The sequence below is a fragment of the Lepidochelys kempii genome, chromosome 12, assembly GCF_965140265.1.
Source record: "Lepidochelys kempii isolate rLepKem1 chromosome 12, rLepKem1.hap2, whole genome shotgun sequence".
NCBI lineage: Eukaryota > Metazoa > Chordata > Testudines > Cheloniidae > Lepidochelys > Lepidochelys kempii.
In genome coordinates, this window is record NC_133267.1 from 475507 (window position 1) to 490728 (window position 15222).

Genomic DNA, 15222 nt, shown 5'->3' on the forward strand with positions numbered 1-15222 from the left:
TGTCCAACCTTCCACTTCTTGTAAGCTCCTTTTTTATGTTTAAGATCTGCTAGGATTTCACCATTAAGCCAAGCTGATCGCCTGCCACATTTACTATTCTTTCGACTCATCGGGATGGTTTGTCCCTGTAACCTCAACAGGGATTCCTTGAAATACAGCCAGCTCTCCTGGACTCCTTTCCCCTTCAAGTTAGTCCCCCAGGGGATCCTGGCCATCCGTTCCCTGAGGGAGTCGAAGTCTGCTTTCCTGAAGTCCAGGGTCCGTATCCTGCTGCTTACCTTTCTTCCCTGCGTCAGGATCCTGAACTCAACCAACTCATGGTCACTGCCTCCCAGATTCCCATCCACTTTTGCTTCCCCCACTAATTCTACCCGGTTTGTGAGCAGCAGGTCAAGAAAAGCGGCCCCCCTAGTTGGCTCCTCTAGCACTTGCGCCAGGAAATTGTCCCCTACGCTTTCCAAAAACTTCCTGGATTGTCTATGCGCCACTGTTTTGCTCTCCCAGCAGATATCAGGAAAATTAAAGTCACCCATGAGAATCAGGGCATGCGATCTAGTAGCTTCCGTGAGCTGCCGGAAGAAAGCCTCATCTACCTCATCCCCCTGGTCCGGTGGTCTATAGCAGACTCCCACCACTACATCACTCTTGTTGCACACACTTCTAAACTTAATCCAGAGACACTCAGGTTTTTCTGCAGTTTCGTACCGGAGCTCTGAGCAGTCATACTGCTCCCTTACATACAGGGCTACTCCCCCACCTTTTCTGCCCTGCCTGTCCTTCCTGAACAGTTTATAACCATCCATGACAGTACTCCAGTCATGTGAGTTATCCCACCAAGTCTCTGTTATTCCGATCATGTCATAGTTCCTTGACATCACCAGGACCTCCAGTTCTCCCTGCTTGTTTCTAAGGCTTTGTGCATTTGTATATAAGCACTTGAGATAACCTGTTGATCGCCCCTCATTCCCAGTATGAGGCAGGAGCCCTCCCCTCACAGACATTCCTGCCTGTGCTTCCTCCCGGTATCCCGCTTTCCCACTTACCTCAGGGCTTTGGTCTCCTTCCTCCGGTGAACCTAGTTTAAAGTCCTCCTCACTAGGTTAGCCAGCCTGCTAGCAAAGATGCTCTTCCCTCTCGTCGTAAGATGGAGCCCGTCTCTGCCCAGCACTCCTCCTTCATGGAACACCATCCCATGGTCAAAGAAACCAAAGCCTTCTCTCCGACACCACCTGCGTAACCATTCGTTGACTTCCACGATTCGATGCTCCCTACCTAGGCCTTTTCCTTCCACGGGGAGGATGGACGAGAACACCACTTGCACCTCCAACTCCTTTATCCTTCTTCCTAGAGCCACATAGTCCGCAGTGATCCGCTCAAGGTCATTCTTGGCAGTATCATTGGTGCCCACGTGGAGAAGCAGGAAGGGGTAGTGATCCGAGGGCTTGATGAGTCTCGGCAGTCTCTCCATCACATCGCGAATCTTGGCCCCTGGCAAGCAGCAGACTTCTCGGTTTTCCCGGTCAGGGCGGCAGATAGATGACTCAGTCCCCCGGAGGAGAGAGTCCCCGACCACCACCACCCGCCTTCTCCTCTTGGGAGTGGTGGTCGTGGAACTCCCAACCTCAGGACATAGCATCTCATGCCTTCCAACCAGTGGAGTCTCCTTCTGCTTTCTCGCCCCAGACATATCATCTGGTCCACTCTCCGCAACGATACCTGTGGAGAGAACATGGAAGCGGTTAGTTACCTGTGTCTGTGTTACTGGAACCCGGACATTCCGCTTACCTCTTCTGGAGGTCACATGTTGCCAAGCTTCTTCACTGGCCTCTTGGCTCCTCTGTGCAACCTGCTCTATATCTGTAGAGCTTTGTGCCCCTAGAAGCCTATCCTGAGTTTTGTCCAGAAAATCCTCAGTTTCCCGTATGCAACGCAGGGTTGTTATCTGTTGCTCCAGACCTTCAATCTTCTCTTCCAATATGGAGACCAGCTTACACTTTGTACAGACAAAGTTGCTTCTGTCCTGTGGAAGAAAGACAAACATGGCACATCCAGTGCAGGTCACAACAGCTGAACCCCCCCCTTCCATATCACCTTCCTACTATGAGCTTCCTCAGAGCAGTTTGCAAGACGTAAGCCTCACTGGGCTCCCTCCAGGTGTACTCCCAGGCAAACTCCTGCTGTGAGCTGCTCTGCTGTCCCCGCTGCTTAGCTGGTTCTCCGCTGCTCAGCTGGTTCGCGAAGCTCTGGCTATTTTTAAACAGCCAGGCTTCCCTGTCGCAAACAAACAGACACCCTACTGCCCGCCCCCTGCAGGCTAGCAGCCAATCAGACACTCACTCAGGCTCTCACACTGCCCCCCCAGCAAACACACGCTCGGATACTTTCTCAGCAAGCAAACAAACACACACTCGGATACTTACCAGTCCCAGGCAAACTCCTGCTGTGAGCTGCTCTGCTGTCCCCGCTGCTCAGCTGGTTCTCCGCCGCTCAGCTGGTTCGCGAAGCTCTGGCTATTTTTAAACAGCCAGGCTTCCCTTCCCTTAACCCTGAGGATTAAGCCCAAGCCCCCGGCGTGGCTGCTGGGAGATGGGTTTCTGACTCGCACCCAGCGCACTCTGCGGGCCACCAGCTGAACCCCCTGAGGCCAAGAGAGTCGGGTTTGGGGTGGCAAAAAGGGGCCTTTGAGGCTCCCAGCACATCTTGAGGCGCAAGGAAATAGCACGAGGTTACCAGCGTCCCTGGGTGGGCTCAAACCACCATCCTCTCGGTTAACAGCCGAATGCACTGACCCATCGCGCCACAGAGACACCTAGAGACCTGTCTGCTGTTACCAAGGCTGTGCAGCCTGCAGATCTCCTGCCCACGCTAGAGCTTGCAAGGCGCTAGTCCGGACAGGACCGGATTCACCGTGGCACCAATGGCTCCACCGTGCCAGGCCCAAGCTCAGACGGGGCCCATAACACTCGCTTCCTCCCCTCTCGCAGCGCTGCCAAAGTGGAGCCTCAGAGCAGCAGGGATCCAGCCTGGGAGCTGAGAGCCCACGGGGCCCTGGGAGCTGCAGTTCCTTGGCCAGCTCCCTGCCTAGAGAGCCAGCCCTGGAGCAGGGAAGGAACTACACTTCCCAGCATTCCCTTGGCCACTATCCACAGGAAAGGGAGCGGGAGGGAATGGGGAAGCTGAGACCCCATGCGCTGCAGCTTGCTGTGAATGGGGAGCTGGCTGCTCGAAGGGGGTGGCGCTGTGAATGGGGAACAAGTGTGCCCAAGGAGTAGAAGGCTTTGGTCCGGATATCACCCTCAAAGACTTCCCCAGGCTGGATGAGGGATGCTGGTGTGACCTCGCCTGGCAGCCCCCAAAGGAGGAACTGGGTGGACTGAATGGACAGTGCCCCTCTCTGTCTGAAGCCAAGCAAGGGGCGGGGGGGTCTGTGGATCCCACAAGAAGTGAAAATGAAAAGTAAGGGAGGGGAGGCTCTACTCGAGGACCTAGGCAGCTGTAGATACAGTACCAGGCCCGTAGAAGGATTTCCATTCTGAGCCAGGGAAGCAGAAATTGGCTTTTCCTTTCTTGATTTATCCAATATTCAGAAAGGGAATCGAGCACCTGCCTTCCACATTTGAACATTCTCAAAACTCAGGATGCTCAAGCTCAATTTGGGGTGCTTGTTACTTCATTTCTCCTCAATCAAATATGCTGATCCACTGAAACGTGCTGTGGAAAAAGTAGGATAAAATTGAGCAACAAATGCTGGCATCTCCCCAGTGCTAACTCGGACTGGAATTGCTATTTTCAACAGCCATTCTCATTTGTTTTAGTTTTGATTGTTGAAAGGGAAGACAGTAATATTGCACTGGCAAATTCCCCACAGAAAGAAAGAGTGGAACAAGAGAATAACAAAAGCACCTCACTTTTTCCTCATTTATGTAGGACAGTCTTATCATATGGATCCAGATATCCTCCAATCACACAAGCTGAAAATTGTTCCACTTTACCGCAGTTCTGTAACCGTGCAGGGACCAGTCCCGTCTGTGTTCTGTGCACATCGAAAATTCCTCCTGTATTCAGAAGGGCCTTGCTTTTGTGACCACACTACCAGATATTTTCAGCCCTTGTAAGCGAAGCAGGTTTACATTTCGTAATTGGGCAGGAGGCCTCTCAGAAAAAGTTAGGTGTTGTAGAAGGTGTTGCTTATTCACTTCCTGTTACCATAGTAAACCAGTACAGCACAGAATGCGCTTTGCTCCCAGAGTCGAGAATGGGGTCCTTTGATTATGTATGCAGCCCATTAAAGATAATGAAAAGACTCCCACTCACTTCAACAAGCTTTGGACAGAACTGGTTATACACAGGGTAACTCCACTGTCTTCCCAGGGTCCTGGGCCCACAGCGGAGGGAGGCCATGTGAGCTTGTTGCAGAGCTGCTGCTCAGGGATGGGAACTTCCTGGTACCCCAGCCTCCAACATCATCCAGGCTGCACTTTCTGCACGACTACGTGCTAGCTGAGGGTGCGTGGGAATTGGTGGCCTCTGCTGCAGGTGATGGGCATCTCAGACACTTAAAGCCATGGCCTAGAGGAGGGAAGCGCTTAACTGCAGAGTCTGCAGCTGCCTAGGGCCAGTGCTGAGGATTTAGAGGTCCTAGTGCCGCCGTTGCAAGGTTCAAGCATGCTCAGCCTTGGAATTGCCACCCCTCCCTTGACTAGTAGCTGCGGCTATCTAAGGCTGGCCTCTGACAATTGGCCCCATGGCTATAGTCAGAGAAGCTGCAGGTGGCTCTGTGACTACTGGGGGCCATTAAGCTAGGAGCGGATAAAGAAACTGAAATTAACCTCAAGGAACAGAGGTCACCCATAGGAAAGGAATGTCAAGGGGATTAGGGAAAGAGGAAGCAGGTGAGCCTTGCAGTGGGAGAATAGTCCCAGCTGGTTGGGGAGCATGTCCAAAGTAGAAAGGAAACAAGCATGGGGAGAGGTGGTGGTGACCAAGTAGTAGACTAGCCTGTAGACGGGAGCAGAGGGAGAAAGGCTGGTGTGTTCAGATTCCCAAGGGCTAAGTCTTCACTTTGGGGAAATGGTGTTTGCAAGGGGCTTGCTCGAATGGCAGGATGGGTGCTGGGGAGGGGATTTGTCAGAACTGACCAGGCATCTGCTGGCTTTGGATCTTTGAGCTGAGAGTGGTGACATGGGGTGGCACTGGAGGCATGGCTATAGAAGGTCTGAATGAGGAAGGAGATAAATCTGTGGGGAGCTTCCCTGATCACTCTGAAAGTTCTGTTCACTGTGGACACTGGTAAACCCACATGGGTAGAGCTCAGTGAGAAGAACTGGGGGCTGAGGGAGCTGTGTATGGCAATGCAGCTAGTCATGTAGAGGTGTGTGATCAAAATGAAAAATGTCTCTGAGATTCAGGACCGGGGACACTAGGGCACCAATGGCCCTGCCACACCAGACCCATGCTCGGAGCCCACAATGAAGACATAGGGGCCCACAAATATGCTTGGCACCAGGGCCCACAAAAGGTTAATGTGCCCCTAAATCCAGATGCTGGGGGCTGTGGTTGAAGGCACAGCAGAGTGGCACAGCGGCAGCGTGCTGGGCCCATAACCCAGATGTCGGGGAATCGAAACCATCCTCTGCTAGGGATGCACTTGTTTCTTTTTGCTCTGGGCCTTCACGTGAGGCAGCAACCAGCAGAGTGCCAAGAGCCTAGGTCATGAGGCTGGAGGTGGCTGAGAGGGGGGCCAACAGGGAAGTGGGAGAGAGGCGTCTTCAAGCCGGCGCGTCTCATCCGTTTCTCCCTTGCCACTTGAGTGGAGGTGGGAAGGGAGCGAAACATACCAGGTTCAAGGTTTTGCATTCTGCCGTGAGGATTGAGCCCAAGCCCCTGGTATGGCTGCGGGGAGATGGGATTCTGGGTCGCATCCAGTGCACTCTGAGGGCCACCAGCTGAAACCACTGAGGCCAAGAGGGGCAGTTTTCAGGTGGCAAAAGGGAAACTTTGAGGCTCCCAGCAGGTCTTGAGGAGCAAAGAAGTAGCACAAGGTTACCACCGTTCCTGGGTGGGCTCGAACCACCAGCCTTTTGGTTAACAGCCGAACGCGCTGACCCTTTGCGCCACAGAGACACCTAGAGACTGATGTGCTGTTACCAAAGCTGGTGCCTAGCAGCGTGCACGTGTGGGGCAGAGTGTTGGGGTGTGGGAGGCAGTGAGGGGTGCAGGCTCTGGGAGGGAGCTTGGTGCAGGAGCGGGCTCCGGGCTGGGCAGGGTGTTGGGGTGTAGGAGGAGCTGTGGGGTGTGGACTCTGGGGGTGGAATTTGGGTGCAGGAGGGGTTCCGTGCCGGGGCAGAGTGTTGGGGTGCGGGGTCTGGAGGGAGCCCCGGGCTGGGGTTTGGGGTGCAGGCTCCGGCTGGGAGGTGCTTACCACAGGTGGTTCCCAGTCAGGAGCTGGCTGCTGGCACGTCTGTGCATGCGACACCTGGGAGGGAGGGGGGCAGCGGGTCTCCGTGCACTGACCTCACCTGCTAGCGCCGCCCCTACAGCTGCCATTGGCCGGTTCCAAGCCAATGGGAGCTGCGGGGACAGTTCTGGAGGTGGGGGCAGGGCATGGAGCTGCCTAACCCCCCACTTTCCCCACGGGCCCCAGAGATGTGCCAGCAGCCAGTCGGGTCTGAGAGGGGCCCGGGGTCAGGGCAAGCAGGCAGCCTCTGAGCCCTGCTGCGCTGCTGGACTTTTAGCGGCCCAGAGATCGGGATCGACTGGCTGAGGCTCCAGGATCGACCAGTTGATCGCAATCGACGGGTGGTGACCACTGTTATAAAGAGTAAACTGAAATGGCCATGCGATGGTGCCAGAGGCTAAGAAATGAAAAGCCCCAAGATCCCTCACTCCTCTTTGACTCTGAACAGGGGTTTAATTCAAATCCCTTTCGTTCTGTGGCTGGTAAAATATAAGGTTCTAGCTATTTGAAGAGTTGTGACACTGGGGTTATGGATGCTGTAACCATATCTCAGACTGAATAATCATTTTAGATCTGATTCCTGGCAGCTTCCCAAAAGCAAACCCAATTGGTTCTTCCCTACAATTGGTGATCCTGGGCAGCAGAGGATCCCCTTCATCTGCTGGGGAACCTCTCTGGGTCCCACTGTCAAATCTCCTCTATTTTCCAGCACTTCAGGTGCTTCTGACTCCTTGGGGAGGTTTTCCTTGCAAGGTCTCTGTGTCAATCTTTGCGTGTAGGAAGCAAAGAGTGTGGGGCTGTCACTGAGCTGAAGGAGGGAAATGGTTAATTGAGAGAGATGGCTGAAGAATAAAATAGTCCCAGAAGCAGAGGTGCTGGAATGTGGGGGAGGGAGTGGGGCCTGGCCCCCAACTTTTAAAGGTGGGGAGACTATGTCCTCCAACTCTTCACTCTCTGCCCTCCAACTCTCCAAGTCTTTCTCAAAACTCTCAGCCCCGGGTCTGAGTGTTATGAGAGAGAAAGATCCCAACTTCTTAAACAATCCTCTAGCAAGACAAAGAACCTCACATCTATCGATTCGCAAAACACTCCCAAGAAATTGTAACAACAGTTTGTCATAAAGAAAGTAAAGCACTAGAAGGTTCCAATTTTTTCCAGCCCCTTGAAGAAATCTGCTCTCAAGAAGCCTTGTCACAGTAAAACTTTCTGCTTTTCTAACCAGAAGATTCTCCCCAAAAGGAGCTGCACCGTTCCTGGAGACACTGCAATACCAGGCCGATGCGTGGGGTGGACAGAGCAAGCTCCTAGTCCGTCCCCCTGTTTCAAAAATCAATTTAATAGACAGTCCTCAAATAAAGGACATATCAGCTATTAAACTGATAAGAACAGATTTAATAATTTTATTAAGATAATGTTGAAATAAAAAGAAAACGGTACAGGGTTCAAGCATAGAAATTTCTGGTTATGAGGGGTTAAGGTACAGATTATCAAGGGGTGTGAAATTCGGTTTAGGAGCTGGTGGCATAAGGAATACATAATCTGCAATCTCTCTGATTGGGGGTAAAAGTTTAACCGATCAAAGTACAGACATTGAGATATGGGGGTATGTTGTCCATATAATGGCTATGTTCAGGTGTGGAGTATAATGAGCTGATACGATGATGGGGATGGATCTACCCTCATTTGGTGGGATTTAATGTTCAGGGAGTTTATGATTCCAGTTCATACGGTCCAATGGAAAAAGCCTCTCAGTCCCTTTCCCATAGTGGATGCACGATGTCGAACCAGCTCACACCTCCTGGTACTGTTGGTGGCCGGTGATGTGTTCGATGTAGATGTCCCTGGACCATTGGATGGTGTCCGAGACCATGAGGCGCCGCATGAGCCGCGCGTAGTGTCGACCGATCCCACAGGTCCGCAGCACACGCTCGTTGCAGGGGTCCCAAGCGCCCAGGGCTCCGACGATCAGGGCGTCCATCTGCACCTCGTAGCCCTTCGCTCTCAGGGTGTTGGCCAGAGTGGCGTATTTTTCCAGCTTATGAGCTCGGGCTTCTCGGAAGGCCGGGGTCCTGTTCTCGAAGGGGACCGTGATGTCGACGAGGATGATCTTTTTCTGGGCCTCGTTGGTGACTACCACGTTGGGTCGCAGCTGGCTGTCAGTGCCGGGGATGGCGCAGTTCATGGCGACCTCCCCCAGGCTTGGTGCAATGGCTTTCACCAGGTGGTCCTGGATGGCGTTGTGGCGCAGCTGCCAGGCTCTGGAGTGGGGCTTGCAGCTGCACAGGATGTGGGGCAGGGTCTTGTTGGAGTAGCCGCACTTCCTGCAACGCTTGTCTCGGTTCCCGTGGTGGACAGCCCCATTGAGCGGGACGCAGTTGAGCCGGGTGCAGTGGCTGAACCGCCAGTCACCGAAACGGGTGAAGCCGCCCCCAGGCAAGGAAGTGGCTGCTGGCGTCCCACTTGCTGGTCAGTCGAAGGCTTTACCCTGGTCTGGTTTATGCTTCAGAGCTTCCATGTACAGTGAGTGGATGGCCGCCTTCAGGGTCCTCTCCAGCATGCCCCTGGCGCTCGGGGTGACGATGGTGTTGTCCTCAGACCTGATCTGCGGCCCCGGGACTCCCAGCTCCTGGCGCTCCTCGCACAACTCCCAGCGGCAGCCGATGCGCTTCCCCAGGTGATGCATGGCACTGCGAGCGCCGGACCACAGTGAAGCGATGTCGCGCCCATCCCGTCCGAATTCGCCATCCAGGGAACCGCTCAGGAAGCTGGTGGTTTCTTGGTTGGAGGGGGCTCTGCCGATCGCTTCTTTGTTGCATCATGGAGGGCGTTTGCTGCGATGTTCCTTATCATGGCGTCGGGACACGTCAGCAGGTGGAAGGTGTGGGTGATCACCGCGATGTCACACAGGTCACCCATGTGGGGGACATTGGCACCGCCATGCCTGCTTGTGATATACACCAGCTCGTTGCTGGCTCTCTGGGGAAGGAACAGCCACTTCTTCACCAGCTGCCGGACGATCTTGTCTGCCTTGTTGAGGGGTACCTTCACGACAGCGGATCCCCTTAGGACAAATGAGATGCAGGGGATCAGGAAGGTGTTCAGGGCATTTATCTTTTGCCATGGTGCTAGCTGTGAGGCGTCGAACTTGGCGGCATCCTGCAAGATCTCCTGGATGGTGTCCTCGGGTGTCTGCCGGACACAGAAACCTGTCGGCATGCGGAGGTGCCGGTAGGCCTGCCCCTCTGCCAGGGGGATGACGGGCTCGCCCTGGATCTGGAACCCTGTCGTCTGCACCGAGTCCCTTTTGCTGCCGTCGATGTGGAGAGATACGCACTTCTTTGCATTGAAGCGGAGCCCCATCCAATCGGCAGCTTGACTGGTGGCATCTAGAATACTTTGGAGGTTCTCTGGGTCATCCGCGGTCAGGACCAGGTCATCCGCATAAGCCAGGATGCTCACCCTCTCACTGTGGAGGTTGAAGCCATCTGCGCCATTGGAGATCGCTCGCAGCAACGGCTCCATGGCGAGGTTAAAGATGATGGGGCTGAGGGGACAGCCCTGCTTAACTCCGCTCCGGATCGGGACCTCGGTGGTCTCCCCTTCGACCGAGCGAATGGTGGGGCTGCATCCCTCGTACCCCTCTCGGATCACACGGAGGAAGTTCTCTGGCATCCCAAACTCCTGGAGCGTGGCAAAGATGTGGTGGTGGGTCATGGACCCAAAGGCGTTAGCCAGGTCGAGACATGCTACCGTGCACTGCCTCCGCGCCCTTAAGGCCGTTTCAATGGTGGTGTGGAGCACAAAGTGGTGTTCATAGCAGCCCTCGCAGGACATGAAGCCTTTCTGGGTGGAACTGATGGCTCCCCCGGTCACCGACCGCTCCGTGATCCTCGACGCCAGGCAGCTGGCATAGAGCTTGGAGATCGTGGAGCAGAGGGAGATGGGCCTCCAGTTGCTGGGGTCATCCCGCTCACCCTTCTTGTACACCAGTACTGTCATGGCCTTCTTCCAGGAGCTGGGAGTCCGGCAGAATCACTTGCACTGATTGAAGAGCGTGGCGAGGACCAGGCAGCTGGGATCTCCCTTTTTCAGGAGGCTGTAGCGGATGCCGTCTTCCCCAGGAGCTGTGTTTTTTGTTTTTGAGAGTCTGGCCATCACTTCCCTGGGCGTAAAGTCAGTTTCCAGGACACCTGCTTCGTCGACACGGGGCAGGGGGTGGAGGCACTCTGGGCGCTGAGCGTCATTCTGGGCTGTGCGGTCGAATACATCCTTGAAGTAGCTGTAGAGACGCTCAGATGGGATCGTGCAGTAGGGCGAGGGCCCATCGAGGATCTTTCTCACGGCTTTGGAGTGGTTCGCCCGGTACAGCTTTTGGATCCTTGAAGCTGCTGCTGGATAGTAGCGGCGGCTGGCATCTCTACTTCTGGCTCCCCTGGTGGTGGTGTTGAGGTTTGGAGCAGGCGTTCTGCGGGCAGGCAGGGCATTCTCCTGGTTGGACCTTCTCCTGGGAGCGGTTTCCACAGACAGTTCTTGGGTGAGCCTGTCTACGAGGAGGTCAAAGTCGTCAAAGGAAGCTGCCGCTTGTAGCTCCTCGGTCCAGGCAGTCTGCCACGGAGTGGCAGCCCTCACCATCGGCTGCTGGCCCTCATGGTCCTTGACCTCGTCTCATGCAGGCTCAAAGCCTGCATGGACGGCCTGCCTTCTATCTCGTGAGTCAGGATTCCCTTTGGTTGGGTGCTGGGGTGGGATCTCTGGCGGGATGCTGGCGTTGCTCGTGGTTGGAGAGACACCATCCGGCTCGGGGGTTGCTGGGACACCGCTGGTCCTTCCAGGAGTGACTGCTGCCTGGGCGGTTGCTGCTGGAGGGTGAGATCTCCCGTAGGCAGCGTCCCTCAGAACGGACTCGGGGGCCGTGCTGGACCGTCTGGTGATGAGGGCCCGGTGCTTTCCTGTGGCTGCGGGGCTGGTTCCTCCAGTAACGTCTGGAGCTCGCGGGGCGGTCTGAGGCTTGGCACTGGCTCCTCCGGCAGTTGGAGTTCGCAGGGCGGTCTGAGGAGCGGCCCTGGCTCCTCCGGCAGTTGGAGTTCGCGGGGCGGTCTGAGGAGCGGCTCTGGTTCCTCCGGCAGTTGGAGTTCGCGGGGCGGTCTGAGGGGCGGCTCTGGCTCCTCCGGCAGTTGGAGTTCGCAGGGCGGTCTGAGGAGTGGCTCTGGCTCCTCCGGCAGTTGGAGTTCGCGGGGCGGTCTGAGGAGAGTCTCTGGTTCCTCCGGCAGTTGGAGTTTGCGGGGCGGTCTGAGGGGCGGCTCTGGCTCCTCCGGCAGTTGGAGTTCGCAGGGCGGTCTGAGGAGTGACTCTGGTTCCTCCGGCAGTTGGAGTTCGCGGGGCGGTCTGAGGAGCGGCTCTGGTTCCTCCGGCAGTTGGAGTTCGCGGGGCGGTCTGAGGGGCGGCTCTGGTTCCTCCGGCAGTTGGAGTTCGCGGGGCGGTCTGAGGAGCGGCACTGGCTCCTCCGGCAGTTGGAGTTCGCGGGGCGGTCTGAGGAGCGGCCCTGGCTCCTCCGGCAGTTGGAGTTCGCAGGGCGGTCTGAGGAGTGACTCTGGTTCCTCCGGCAGTTGGAGTTCGCAGGGCGGTCTGAGGAGCGGCTCTGGCTCCTCCGGCAGTTGGAGTTCGCAGGGCGGTCTGAGGAGTGACTCTGGTTCCTCCGGCAGTTGGAGTTCGCAGGGCGGTCTGAGGAGTGACTCTGGTTCCTCCGGCAGTTGGAGTTCGCAGGGCGGTCTGAGGAGCGGCTCTGGTTCCTCCGGCAGTTGGAGTTCGCGGGGCGGTCTGAGGGGCGGCTCTGGCTCCTCCGGCAGTTGGAGTTCGCAGGGCGGTCTGAGGAGTGGCTCTGGCTCCTCCGGCAGTTGGAGTTCGCGGGGCGGTCTGAGGAGAGTCTCTGGTTCCTCCGGCAGTTGGAGTTTGCGGGGCGGTCTGAGGGGCGGCTCTGGCTCCTCCGGCAGTTGGAGTTCGCAGGGCGGTCTGAGGAGTGACTCTGGTTCCTCCGGCAGTTGGAGTTCGCGGGGCGGTCTGAGGAGCGGCTCTGGTTCCTCCGGCAGTTGGAGTTCGCGGGGCGGTCTGAGGGGCGGCTCTGGTTCCTCCGGCAGTTGGAGTTCGCGGGGCGGTCTGAGGAGCGGCACTGGCTCCTCCGGCAGTTGGAGTTCGCGGGGCGGTCTGAGGAGCGGCCCTGGCTCCTCCGGCAGTTGGAGTTCGCAGGGCGGTCTGAGGAGTGACTCTGGTTCCTCCGGCAGTTGGAGTTCGCAGGGCGGTCTGAGGAGCGGCTCTGGCTCCTCCGGCAGTTGGAGTTCGCAGGGCGGTCTGAGGAGTGACTCTGGTTCCTCCGGCAGTTGGAGTTCGCAGGGCGGTCTGAGGAGTGGCTCTGGCTCCTCCGGCAGTTGGAGTTCGCGGGGCGGTCTGAGGGGCGGCTCTGGCTCCTCCAGCAGTTGGAGTTCGCAGGGCGGTCTGAGGGGCGGCTCTGGCTCCTCCGGCAGTTGGAGTTCGCAGGGCGGTCTGAGGGGCGGCTCTGGCTCCTCCGGCAGTTGGAGTTCGCAGGGCGGTCTGAGGAGAGTCTCTGGCTCCTCCGGCAGTTGGAGTTCGCGGGGCGGTCTGAGGAGTGTCTCTGGCTCCTCCAGCAGTTGGAGTTCGCGGGGCGGTCTGAGGAGTGTCTCTGGCTCCTCCGGCAGTTGGAGTTCACGGGGCGGTCTGAGGAGAGTCTCTGGCTCCTCCGGCAGTTGGAGTTCGCGGGGCGGTCTGAGGAGCGTCTCTGGTTCCTCCGGCAGTTGGAGTTCGCGGGGCGGTCTGAGGAGTGTCTCTGGCTCCTCCGGCAGTTGGAGTTCGCAGGGCGGTCTGAGGGGCGGCTCTGGCTCCTCCGGCAGTTGGAGTTCGCGGGGCGGTCTGAGGGGCGGCTCTGGTTCCTCCGGCAGTTGGAGTTCGCGGGGCGGTCTGAGGAGCGGCACTGGCTCCTCCGGCAGTTGGAGTTCGCGGGGCGGTCTGAGGAGCGGCCCTGGCTCCTCCGGCAGTTGGAGTTCGCAGGGCGGTCTGAGGAGTGACTCTGGTTCCTCCGGCAGTTGGAGTTCGCAGGGCGGTCTGAGGAGCGGCTCTGGCTCCTCCGGCAGTTGGAGTTCGCAGGGCGGTCTGAGGAGTGACTCTGGTTCCTCCGGCAGTTGGAGTTCGCAGGGCGGTCTGAGGAGTGACTCTGGTTCCTCCGGCAGTTGGAGTTCGCAGGGCGGTCTGAGGAGCGGCTCTGGTTCCTCCGGCAGTTGGAGTTCGCGGGGCGGTCTGAGGGGCGGCTCTGGCTCCTCCGGCAGTTGGAGTTCGCAGGGCGGTCTGAGGAGTGGCTCTGGCTCCTCCGGCAGTTGGAGTTCGCGGGGCCGTCTGAGGAGAGTCTCTGGTTCCTCCGGCAGTTGGAGTTTGCGGGGCGGTCTGAGGGGCGGCTCTGGCTCCTCCGGCAGTTGGAGTTCGCAGGGCGGTCTGAGGAGTGACTCTGGTTCCTCCGGCAGTTGGAGTTCGCGGGGCGGTCTGAGGAGCGGCTCTGGTTCCTCCGGCAGTTGGAGTTCGCGGGGCGGTCTGAGGGGCGGCTCTGGTTCCTCCGGCAGTTGGAGTTCGCGGGGCGGTCTGAGGAGCGGCACTGGCTCCTCCGGCAGTTGGAGTTCGCGGGGCGGTCTGAGGAGCGGCCCTGGCTCCTCCGGCAGTTGGAGTTCGCAGGGCGGTCTGAGGAGTGACTCTGGTTCCTCCGGCAGTTGGAGTTCGCAGGGCGGTCTGAGGAGCGGCTCTGGCTCCTCCGGCAGTTGGAGTTCGCAGGGCGGTCTGAGGAGTGACTCTGGTTCCTCCGGCAGTTGGAGTTCGCAGGGCGGTCTGAGGAGTGGCTCTGGCTCCTCCGGCAGTTGGAGTTCGCGGGGCGGTCTGAGGGGCGGCTCTGGCTCCTCCAGCAGTTGGAGTTCGCAGGGCGGTCTGAGGGGCGGCTCTGGCTCCTCCGGCAGTTGGAGTTCGCAGGGCGGTCTGAGGGGCGGCTCTGGCTCCTCCGGCAGTTGGAGTTCGCAGGGCGGTCTGAGGAGAGTCTCTGGCTCCTCCGGCAGTTGGAGTTCGCGGGGCGGTCTGAGGAGTGTCTCTGGCTCCTCCAGCAGTTGGAGTTCGCGGGGCGGTCTGAGGAGTGTCTCTGGCTCCTCCGGCAGTTGGAGTTCACGGGGCGGTCTGAGGAGAGTCTCTGGCTCCTCCGGCAGTTGGAGTTCGCGGGGCGGTCTGAGGAGCGTCTCTGGTTCCTCCGGCAGTTGGAGTTCGCGGGGCGGTCTGAGGAGTGTCTCTGGCTCCTCCGGCAGTTGGAGTTCGCAGGGCGGTCTGAGGGGCGGCTCTGGCTCCTCCGGCAGTTGGAGTTCGCAGGGCGGTCTGAGGGGCGGCACTGGCTCCTCCGGCAGTTGGAGTTCGCGGGGCGGTCTGAGGAGAGTCTCTGGCTCCTCCAGCAGTTGGAGTTCGCAGGGCGGTCTGAGGGGCGGCACTGGCTCTTCTGGCGACAGTATCTCGAGCAGCTCTGCGCAATGGGGTGCTGATCCTTCTGGGCAGGGGGCAGGGTAGTACTGAGTCGTCTCAGTATGGAGATTTGCTTGGCAGTGTGAGAGGGTGAGACGGGCCTCCTGCTGGCGAGGACCTGGGTGGTTTTCCCCGAGATAGCAGGTACCTTCTTGATTGCAGAACCCCGTTGCACTGGCCTGGCGATGGGGGCAGGCTTCTTGATGGCAGCTTGC

General features: G+C 57.9%; 2 non-coding genes and 1 pseudogene across 2 annotated transcripts; all 3 read right to left on the reverse strand.

The window, feature by feature from the left end:
- Positions 1-2733: 2733 nt before the first annotated feature.
- Positions 2734-2807, reverse strand: TRNAN-GUU (transfer RNA asparagine (anticodon GUU)). The gene has a single exon. It is a non-coding gene; the product is annotated as a tRNA-Asn (tRNA).
- A 3242-nt stretch (positions 2808-6049) lies between these two features.
- On the reverse strand, positions 6050-6123 carry TRNAN-GUU (transfer RNA asparagine (anticodon GUU)). The gene has a single exon. It is a non-coding gene; the product is annotated as a tRNA-Asn (tRNA).
- A 1571-nt stretch (positions 6124-7694) lies between these two features.
- LOC140896579 (U2 spliceosomal RNA) lies at positions 7695-7869 on the reverse strand (annotated as a pseudogene).
- Positions 7870-15222: the final 7353 nt, after the last annotated feature.